The sequence below is a fragment of the Haemaphysalis longicornis genome, unplaced genomic scaffold (genome assembly GCF_048455015.1).
Source record: "Haemaphysalis longicornis isolate Haplotype H1 unplaced genomic scaffold, Haemaphysalis longicornis Haplotype H1 scaffold_4, whole genome shotgun sequence".
In the NCBI taxonomy this organism is placed as follows: domain Eukaryota; kingdom Metazoa; phylum Arthropoda; class Arachnida; order Ixodida; family Ixodidae; genus Haemaphysalis; species Haemaphysalis longicornis.
Window position 1 is genome coordinate 162,093,879 of NW_027526361.1, and position 9,349 is coordinate 162,103,227.

The following is a 9,349-nucleotide window of genomic DNA, read 5'->3' on the forward strand; positions in this document are numbered from 1 at the left end:
CTTAAGCTGATGTGAGATTTCTTCAGTACACACCTGAAAGGTCTTAACCTCTTCCACTCTGCCGCTGTTGGTAACACTCATGCTGTTCCCGTGTAAAGTCCATCCGACAGCAGTGTTCACAGCAGTCAGCGATTCGTTCAGACGTTTGATATCTCCAGTGACTGACGTTCAGTAAAAGTGGGCGCCAGTTAGTATGTTAATGCATGGATCAGGCTGGATGTCGAAGACGGGAACGTCAGCAAAGGAAAGTTGATCATCTTTCGTGTGTTGGAAAGCATGCTGCTCCGTTAGAGGGGAGAGGTCGTTACATATTTCTCGTACTTGTAGTCCCGGATCTCTAATGGTCGGTTGTCGTACTGACTGTACAGCGTGACTCTCACCTTTCGATATTGTTTTCTTTGAAATGAAGAAGTTCTAAACCGCGAAACGGTCAACAGTTCGTGTCCGGTCGATGCAGCCTGCTAGAGATTGTGTAATAAAGCTGCGCTGGCTGCCTCTTTGAAAAAGGATTCTTACAAAACGTTTAGTTCTTGCGCCCTTTGCCAAACAAGGGCTGTCTGCAGAAGAACTGTTCGTTCTGTCTGGGCAGTCTCCGAGCTGGAAACGATGGTTACCTTATCTGGTAGTGCACGTTTCCAGTTGGTGTCGCACATCGATGATATGTGGCATCCCAAGCAGTTTACACCTCCGTTGTTTACACACTGCAATCTTCGCGCCGGCCTGCAGTCTTTGGCGCGATGAAACGGTTTCTCGCAGCGGAAGCAGCAACCCCGTTTTGCAAATTCCCCCTTTTCTCACCAATAGTCATACGAATTGTGCAGGCCTCCGTCGTATGATCTTGGGTATCGCAAAGAAGGCAGGTACCAGCATTCTCATGAACCACCAGCATTGACACCGAACCTTCAAAGGTGTCCGTGTTGAGTCTTCGCTGTGTTTGCCACGTCACTTGAAGTAATCAGAGGGCGCTTGTCACTTGAAGTAATCATCTCTACAGATTCACGCCTTCGTACTTCGATATTCAAGATGTTGAGAAGTGAAGACAAATAACCGTGCCGGTCTCCTTGCCCTTGCGTGGATGCTTCCTTCAGCAAGTGCTGGTTGTACTTTAGTACAAGCTCTTTTGGCAGGGCGCGGATTTATGCTGACTTCAGTAGGACACCGTGGGCATCAATGTCAACTCCGAGGTTCTTTAAAGAGCGCAAATGAGCTTCCAAATCCTCAATCAATCCTAGGAGGCCTTCTAAATCATCGCAGGACTCAACTTTTTTATATTTAGGAGCTTGCTCATCCAGTCGTTTATATTAGCGCCGTCAGGCCGAATCGTTGCTTTAAGAGGTCAATTGCGGTTCCGTAGCTTTATTTGGTAGTGGGTCATTCGTTGCGTTGGTGACATTTTCGGCTTTTCCTTTAAGCTGCGCAAATACTTCAATTTATGCGCGTCTCAAAGCGAATCATTGCAGTGGATAGTAGACTCAAACTTGTCCCAAAAGGCAGGCCACTCCGCAATGTCTCCTTGAAATTTGGTCAGCTCTAGTTTGGGAAATCTGACTTGAGCTCGACCGTGCACCATCACACCAAGCGCGTCACTTGACGGTTGCGCTTGCGCTGCGTGCGCTGTGGACGTAGCTTGCGCTGTGGACGAAAGAAGGCGTTCTACGCGAAGCTTGGTGAGGGCAATAGACTCTTGATAGCGGGTTACTCACGTCAACTCTTCGTCTAAATCACCATCCTCAACAAGCAGTTCAATTTCTTTGTCTAACGTGGCGAGTGGCCCTTCCTTAATCTTTCAAAGTCCAAGATTATCATTCAGCTCACCGGCCGAGATGGGTGTCGCGTCCATCAAGGTGTTTAGTTCGTTCAACTTCGTTGATAACCCTCGTTGTGGCTGCTCGAAGATGCGCCCGTTTCTGTTTCAGCCGATCCATGGCGTTGCTGTGAACGGGTTCTGGTCTGAGATGGCCCTGGTTCTCTTCAGTAGGCTCGCTGTTCTATGTTGTCTTCAACGTTAGGATTTCACATCCCGGTCACGGCACCAATTCTGTAGAGAACCGAGGAGTGGGTGACGTAGAGAGAGAACCACTTTATTGTGCCAGCTGCCAGAATCATTCCAAACAAACCTAATGACGATGGCACGCACCCCCTCATTCCCCGCATACCGTCAGTTCATGTCAGGTTCGTCGCCCTCTTCTCACCATCGTTTTAAATATGTAACACGCCGTGCCAGCCGGACGCCCGACCTTTCATCCTCAATTGGTGTTTGTATTCTCAATTGTGGGTAGGTTGTCGTCATTGCCTTTACTTGGCGATGTACAGAAGCTACTCGTCCGGGCGTTCTTACGCCGTTGTTGTGCGGGCATGGTTACGCCCTTGTTGGCTGCACCAACATAAATTAGGTTCAGGCGAAGTAAAATAACGGAAATTAACTGCCTCTGCGCCGCACTAGTAAGTATCGCATACCTTCCGGATCGGACCGGGCCTCCGGCTAGACTCATTCCATACCCCACGCGCACATGTTCGCGCCGCCCACCGCCGCCGCCCGCGCGCCTATGCTCCCCACGGACCAGTGGTGCCATCTCTCAGGGACGCCGACGAACCAGCGGAGCGCCGGACCAGTTTCAGAGCGGCCCGTCTCTCCGCGCGCGCACTGGCTAAGGATCACGGGTCGCGGTTCTCCACGATTACCACAATCTATGGGGCACTGAAGAAGACTTTTAAGTGCACTTTATAAGCGACCCCAAACCATCCACCGCCGGCGTCGGCGGCGTCGGCGTCCGCAGTGCTCTTCTATATTTAACGAAGAAACAGCATCCGGCGCCAGGTTTCGATCCGAGGACTTTGCGGCCGCAGCGCGACGCTCTACCGACCAAGCCACGGACGCGACGCTGATATCAGTGTTAGTGACGGCCTTATATCTTTAACGCATTCAAACTACGTCGTCAGCGGCGTGCGTTGGCGACTCAGCAGCGTTATAGCGGCTTGATAACTGCGTGGTGTACACGTGATACTACAAACCCGATGGAAGAGATGGAAGAGAAGGCGGCGAGGCGGTGGGCTGCGGGGGCCGAGCGCAAGCGCCGCAAGCGGGCCGACAACCGTGCATTCGCATTTTCACATTCTCCCCCTCGGGGAAATGCGGGGGAATTTTTTTTACATGACTGGTCATTATTCAATGCCATGATTTCCGATGGTTGCATCCGATCAACCTTCCTTCACAAGAGAAATATTTTGATGCCCTACACGCCCTGTCTGCGTCACTTTGAATTTTTAACCAATCTCTGACTAGCCATGACTATATCACGATGATAAGGAGGACGCAATTCTTTATTTATTTCACGCGATTTTACTCATCGAGACCTTTACTTTGATGCCCAACAAGCCCTACTGTCATCACTTTGAATTTTCCCTCATTCTATGACTCACCATGACTATCTCATAACTATAACCAGAAAGTATACTTATATCTGTCCCATGTCATTCCCCTCAACGAGAGACTTATTTTGATACCCCCCCCCTAGCAGGATTATTTGGAATTTTAATCAAATATGACTAATCATGAATCTCATGACTGTAAGTAGTACACATTATTTATATGTCCCACGTGATTCCCTTAATTGAAACCTTCAATTTCATACCCCGGATGCTTTAGCGGCCTCACCTTGAATTTTACCCTAATCTATGACTTACCATGACAATCTCACTTATTTATTTATTTTATTTATTTATTTTTTATTATACCCTCAAGGCCATGGGCATTGAAGAGGGGAGTGGGTATAACAAGATGTACAAATCATAAAAGCAGTGCATGTGTTCAAATACAAAAACATAGATTATCCTGATTATACAATGCTAGCTAATGCTAGATGAAACAGATGATTATCGCGTATGGAAACAATATCGGCGGGAAGGTGGTTCCAGTCTCGGGATGTTTTGGGAATGAAAGACTCAGCAAAATATTTTGTGTTAGATGAATCAACTCCAACTTTATGATTATGGTCAATTCGACGCGATGTGTACTGAGGCTGTGAAAGCAGTTCAGCATGGAGAGAAGCATGGTAATAAACTTTATGAAACAAAGTTAGGCGAAAAATGCGACGTCGTGACGCCAAAGATGGGAGGCCAATACTACTTTTCATTGTCGTTACAGTTGCAGTCCTGTTATAATTTGATAGAATGAAACGGGCTGAATTATTCTGAACAAGTTCAAGTGCGGTAAGTTAATTGTCATGCCACGGATCCCATACTGGCATGGCGTACTCTAGTTTTGATCTGATTAGTGTTTTGTATAGAAGACGTTTTAAAGACGACGGGGCTGAGGAAAAGTTCCGACGCAAATAGCCTAGCATACGGTTTGCCTTGTTAATAATGTATTCGATGTGTTGCGTCCAAGTTAAATTGTTAGTAATATGAACACCTAGGTACTTATAAGAGGAAACGATTTCAAGTGGTATTTTGTTCAGGTAATATACAGGCATACAACTAGTAGTTCTTGAAACACGCATTACTTTACATTTAGTGACATTAAGTTCTATTAACCATTCTTTGCACCAGTTACTGACGCTAGTTAGATCTGATTGGAGAGTGTAGGAGTCGTAGTCAGTAGTTATTTCCCGAAAAATAACGCAGTCATCGGCAAAACAATGAACATTAGAGGACATAAGAGAAGGCAGGTCGTTAATGTAAATAAGGAACAAAAGAGGGCCAAGAACAGATCCCTGGTGGACCCCAGAGGAAACCTGGCTGAGTGAAGAGTTATGATTATTGGCTGAAACGAATTGCGAGCGATTATTGAGGAAAAATTCAATCCACTTCGTAATGATGTCATCAAGTTGCAGTTTGCTTAGTTTGTGCAGTAGCAGTTTGTGGCACACCTTGTCAAAGGCTTTGGAAAAGTCTAAATAAACACAGTCAGCTTTTGATGATTGGTCTAAAATGCGATGGAACTTGTGAGTAAAAGATATTAACTGTGTTTCGCATGACCGTGATTTGCGAAAACCGTGCTGCGCTGATGTAAAAAACAAATTTGATTCAAGGAAATTGATTAAATTTGTGAAAATGATATGTTCCAGTAATTTACAGCAGGTACTAGTTAAAGAAATCGGGCGGGAATTGGCGGGTGATGTTTTTGGGCCAGATTTAAAGAGTGGAACCACCTTCCCTATTTTCCGTTGTAGAGGTAGCGTAAATGTGTTAAGTGATTGCTGGAATGTTTTTGTTAAAATAATAAAACTAAACGAAATTGTATTCTTCAAAAACTTTGAGTCTATTAAATCGTAACCTGGAGAAGAGTGGTATTTAAGTCCAGCAATTAACTTAGCCACACCTGGCGCTTCAATAACAATGGAGGACATTACAGGAAAATTGTATGTTTGTGCACAAGGAGCATTAATTGTGGAAGCAACAGAAAAGTTTTTTGTGAATGTATCATTCAGCACAGCCGCACAATCACTCGAAGGAATGGAATTACCCGATGCGTCTTCTAAGTAGATACTGTTATCATGTGACGGATTAATCACTTTCTAAAACTTTCTAACGTTAGTATTAAGCATGGATGGCAAGGTTTGCGATACAAATGAAAATTTGGCAGCTTTGTGCAGATATGTGAGCGTTCGATGCTAATCTGTAAGCGTACCATCGTGAATCAGTTGGCCATTTCCTGGCAGAACGATAAAGGCGCCTCTTACGGTTAGACAGCCTTTTCAGGTGGGCGTTGTACCACGGGGCGCGTGGATTACATGTGATAGTGCGTTTCGGTATGAGTTTTGCTGTTAGATCGTGAACTTTATAAGCAAACATGTCCCAGTTAGTTTGAACAGAACGATCATCGAAATGTGTCAGAAAAGTATCAAGAAATATGGATAATTCGTGATTAATAGCCAGAAAGTTCGCCTTTTTGTAGTCACGAATTACTTTTTTGTTGTTTGAAACGTTTTGGAATGATGCGTTACTAGAAAAACTGAGAAGAGAATGATCGCTAATGCCAGCCAAGTATGTTATATTGGAAGTAAGATCGGGCCGTGTAGTTAGAATGAAGTCAAGCGTGTTTGCTGCGTGGGAGGATATTCGAGTTTCTTGATCTACTAATTGCGTTAAAGAGAAGATGGAGCAAAAGTTAAAAAACTCTGAAGCTTGTGTCGAAAAAGGAGAAATGGAAGCTGGTTGTGAAGTCCAATTTATATTCGGAACGTTAAAGTCGCCGAGCAAAAATAAGGGATAATTGGGAAAACGTGTTACGATGTGGTGCAGAACGTCGTGCAGTTCACTAACAAAGGTTGGCGACGACGAAGGGGAACGATAGCATGCGCCTACGACGATTTTCTGATGGCCAATAGTGAGCAAAGCCCAGACAGTTTCAAGAGTGGTGTTAATGTGTATGCAAGACGAAGATATGTTTTTCGATATCACTAAGAGAACACCGCCTCCCCGATGCGCAGTTCGATCGCAACAATAAATTGTAAAATGACACGCATCATGAAAAAGTTCCGAGTCCTGCACATGTGCGCGGAGCCATTTTTTGGTCAACACAATTATCTGTGCATCGCAGGTATCTATTGCGGAAAACAATGAATCGTATTTGTTTAGAAGGCTTCTGATGTTAGTGAACAGAACAGAAATTCTTGAGCCACTACCCCTCGCGCGTTCCTAGGAAGGGACATGCGCCTGGTTGTTGTCATTTTGGGAAACTCGACCAGGCCGTTCTACTTCAATAACCTGCCCAGCGCTAGTGTCAAACATGTAGCATTTTTTGTTAACATATAACCTATTGTAACGAAGGTTAAATTGTGCGGATTCTGGCAGATTTTTTGCGAAGTCGATAAGCTTTTTTCGGGTGATGAGCGTAGCGGGAGAGAAGTCTTCGCTAACGCCAATGTCTTTTTCTTTAAATTGGGAGCGTGCAGACAATATTTTATCCTTACTTTTGGTGTCACTAAACTTCACAATAATAGGACGGCATCGATTTGGCGAAAATGAGCCTAATCGGTGTGCGCGATGGATAGAGTTTGGTGAAAATGAAGCTATGACGGACTTAATTTCAGTGATCACCTCTGCTTCAGTTTCTTCCCATGATTCTTTGACATCTGGAAGCCCATGAAAAATTAAATTGTCACGTCGAGACCTATCTTAAAGTTCGTCCAGGCGATCCTGTAACAAGCTATTTTGAGCAGTAGTTTCCAATACCAAATCATGCATGCTTGATAGCTCGCTTTTGAAGTTTTAGGCTATTTGGGATTTGTTTTTAGTTCCTCTAGTCTTTTTAGTATTCCGGTTACTTTCGTCTCGACATCTTTTTGGCCGTTTTTTATGGCTTTTACGTCAGCGGCTAGATCAGCGTGATTCTTCGAACTTTGCACAGAACGCGCATGAACGTCTTTAAGGAGCTGAAAAAGCACACTCATTTGTTCAGCGGGGTCCTCCGGTAGCGTTTCAATTTGTAATAGCGCTTCAGAACGCGTTGTTGGCCCGGTATTAGCTTCAATATCTCCGCAACACAATAATAGGAAAGCAGTGGAAAAGCACTCGCAAATGGTATCCAACAACACCCGTGGGCACGGCAACAGCAAAAGGCAGGTATTATTCGATTTTTTGAAATGAAGAGAATATTTTCTACACACCTGCATTGGAAAAGCACGTAGATCAGGCATCATGTTTGATGCGCTGCTCCCGCGCCCACTGAAGAGCGAGTTGGTCCGCAAGCTGTTTTTGTCGTTTCCGGGGAACGATGTCGTCGTCGATGGGGTTGGAAGATGATAGTCGAGCCTCGTCGATGAAGTTGCTTTGAAGAATACGCCACCTGCTTGCGGTTTTGACGCCTGAAGAATGCACCTGCCAGAGCAGACGCGAGCACGCCGAGTCAGGAGAGACCGCCGGTAGCCAGACCACCAACAGCGCAAGCGCAGCCTGCATTGGAAAAACACGTAGATCAGGCATCATGTTTGATGCGCTGCTCCCGTGCCCACTGAAGAGCGAGTTGGTCCGCAAGCTGTTTTTGTCGTTTCCGGGGAGCGATGTCGTCGTCGATGGGGCTGGAAGATGATAGTCGAGCCTCGTCGATGAAGTTGCGTTGAAGAATACGCCGCTGCTTGCGGTTTTGACGCCTGAAGAATGCACCTGCCAGAGCAGATGCGAGCACGCCGAGTCAGGAGAGACCGCCGGTAGCCAGACCACCAACAGCGCAAGCGCAGCTTGCATTGGAAAAACACGTAGATCAGGCATCATATTTGATGCGCTGCTCCCGTACCCACTCATGATTAGAACCACGTAGCCTTTTAGATGCTGAGCATCTCATGCTCGGGGCTATGTCCCTCCCTTTCTTGTCGTCCGCCATCCGCCATATACTGCGCATGCGCGTCTCTTCAGCCCCGTCAGCGTTTGGGTTGACGTCACCGCAGCCCATTATGATAAGAAATAGTTAAGCGGCGCCTGGTTTCGATCGCACGACTCTCTGGCTGCAACGGAAGTTACGTGGCGCTCTTCCCACTGCGCTACAAACCGAACCGGGAGCATGTGCAACGAACGCGCCTTATGTCCTCTCATTCAAACTTCAAGAAGCTACTGATACAACGAAGGCACGCGAAGCTGAACGTCAACAGAAACGACGAACTTTAAATTAATGGGAACTTCAGTCGACCCCATGGCTGCTTCGCATAATATTCAGGGTTCTCCTACGGGAAGGTGGTGTAATTTTTTATTTTTTATTTATCCCACGTGATTCCCCTCATCAAGATCGTACCCTACACGCCGAACGGGGTCACTTGGAATTTTAACCGAATATAATACTTGCCATGACCATCTCGTGACTATAATAATGAAACATTTTTGTATTTGTCCCACGGATTCCCATCATCGAGACCATTTGATACCCAACACATCCTAGAGGCATCAGTTTGAATGCTAACCCAAGCAATGACTAATCATGACAACCTCATTATAAGGCATACCGCATTTTTGTCCCGTGTGATTTCCCTGATCGCGACCTTCAATTTGATGCGCCTCACACCCCAGTGGCATCATTTTGAATTTTAACCCAATTTATGACCTATTATGCGTACGTCAAGATAATAACCAGTAACCATTATCGAATTTGTCCCAAGTGATTCCCCTAATCGATACTTTAATTTCATAAGTCACACGCCAGCGGCATGGATTTGAATTTTAACCCAATCATGACTAGACATGACTAGGTCATGATATACTCATAACGCATTGTAGTCCCACGTGATTCCCTCATCTAGACCTTGAATGTGATTTCCCACGCGCCGTCGCGGCATCATTTTGAATTTTAACCCAAAACTATGACTTAGTATGACTACCTGATGACTATACACAGGAAGCATTCTTCTTTTAATTTACC

At 45.5% G+C, this 9,349-nt stretch overlaps 1 pseudogene across 1 annotated transcript in view; it reads right to left on the bottom strand.

Moving 5' to 3' along the window:
- LOC144180651 (uncharacterized) overlaps window positions 1-8,214 on the bottom strand; it is a 29,916-nt pseudogene extending 21,702 nt beyond the window's left edge. Inside the window, exon 1 of the transcript XR_013324491.1 lies at window positions 7,611-8,214. The product of XR_013324491.1 is annotated as an uncharacterized LOC144180651 (transcript). The remainder of the gene's footprint in view (window positions 1-7,610) is intronic.
- Between the last annotated feature and the right edge of the window lie 1,135 nt (window positions 8,215-9,349).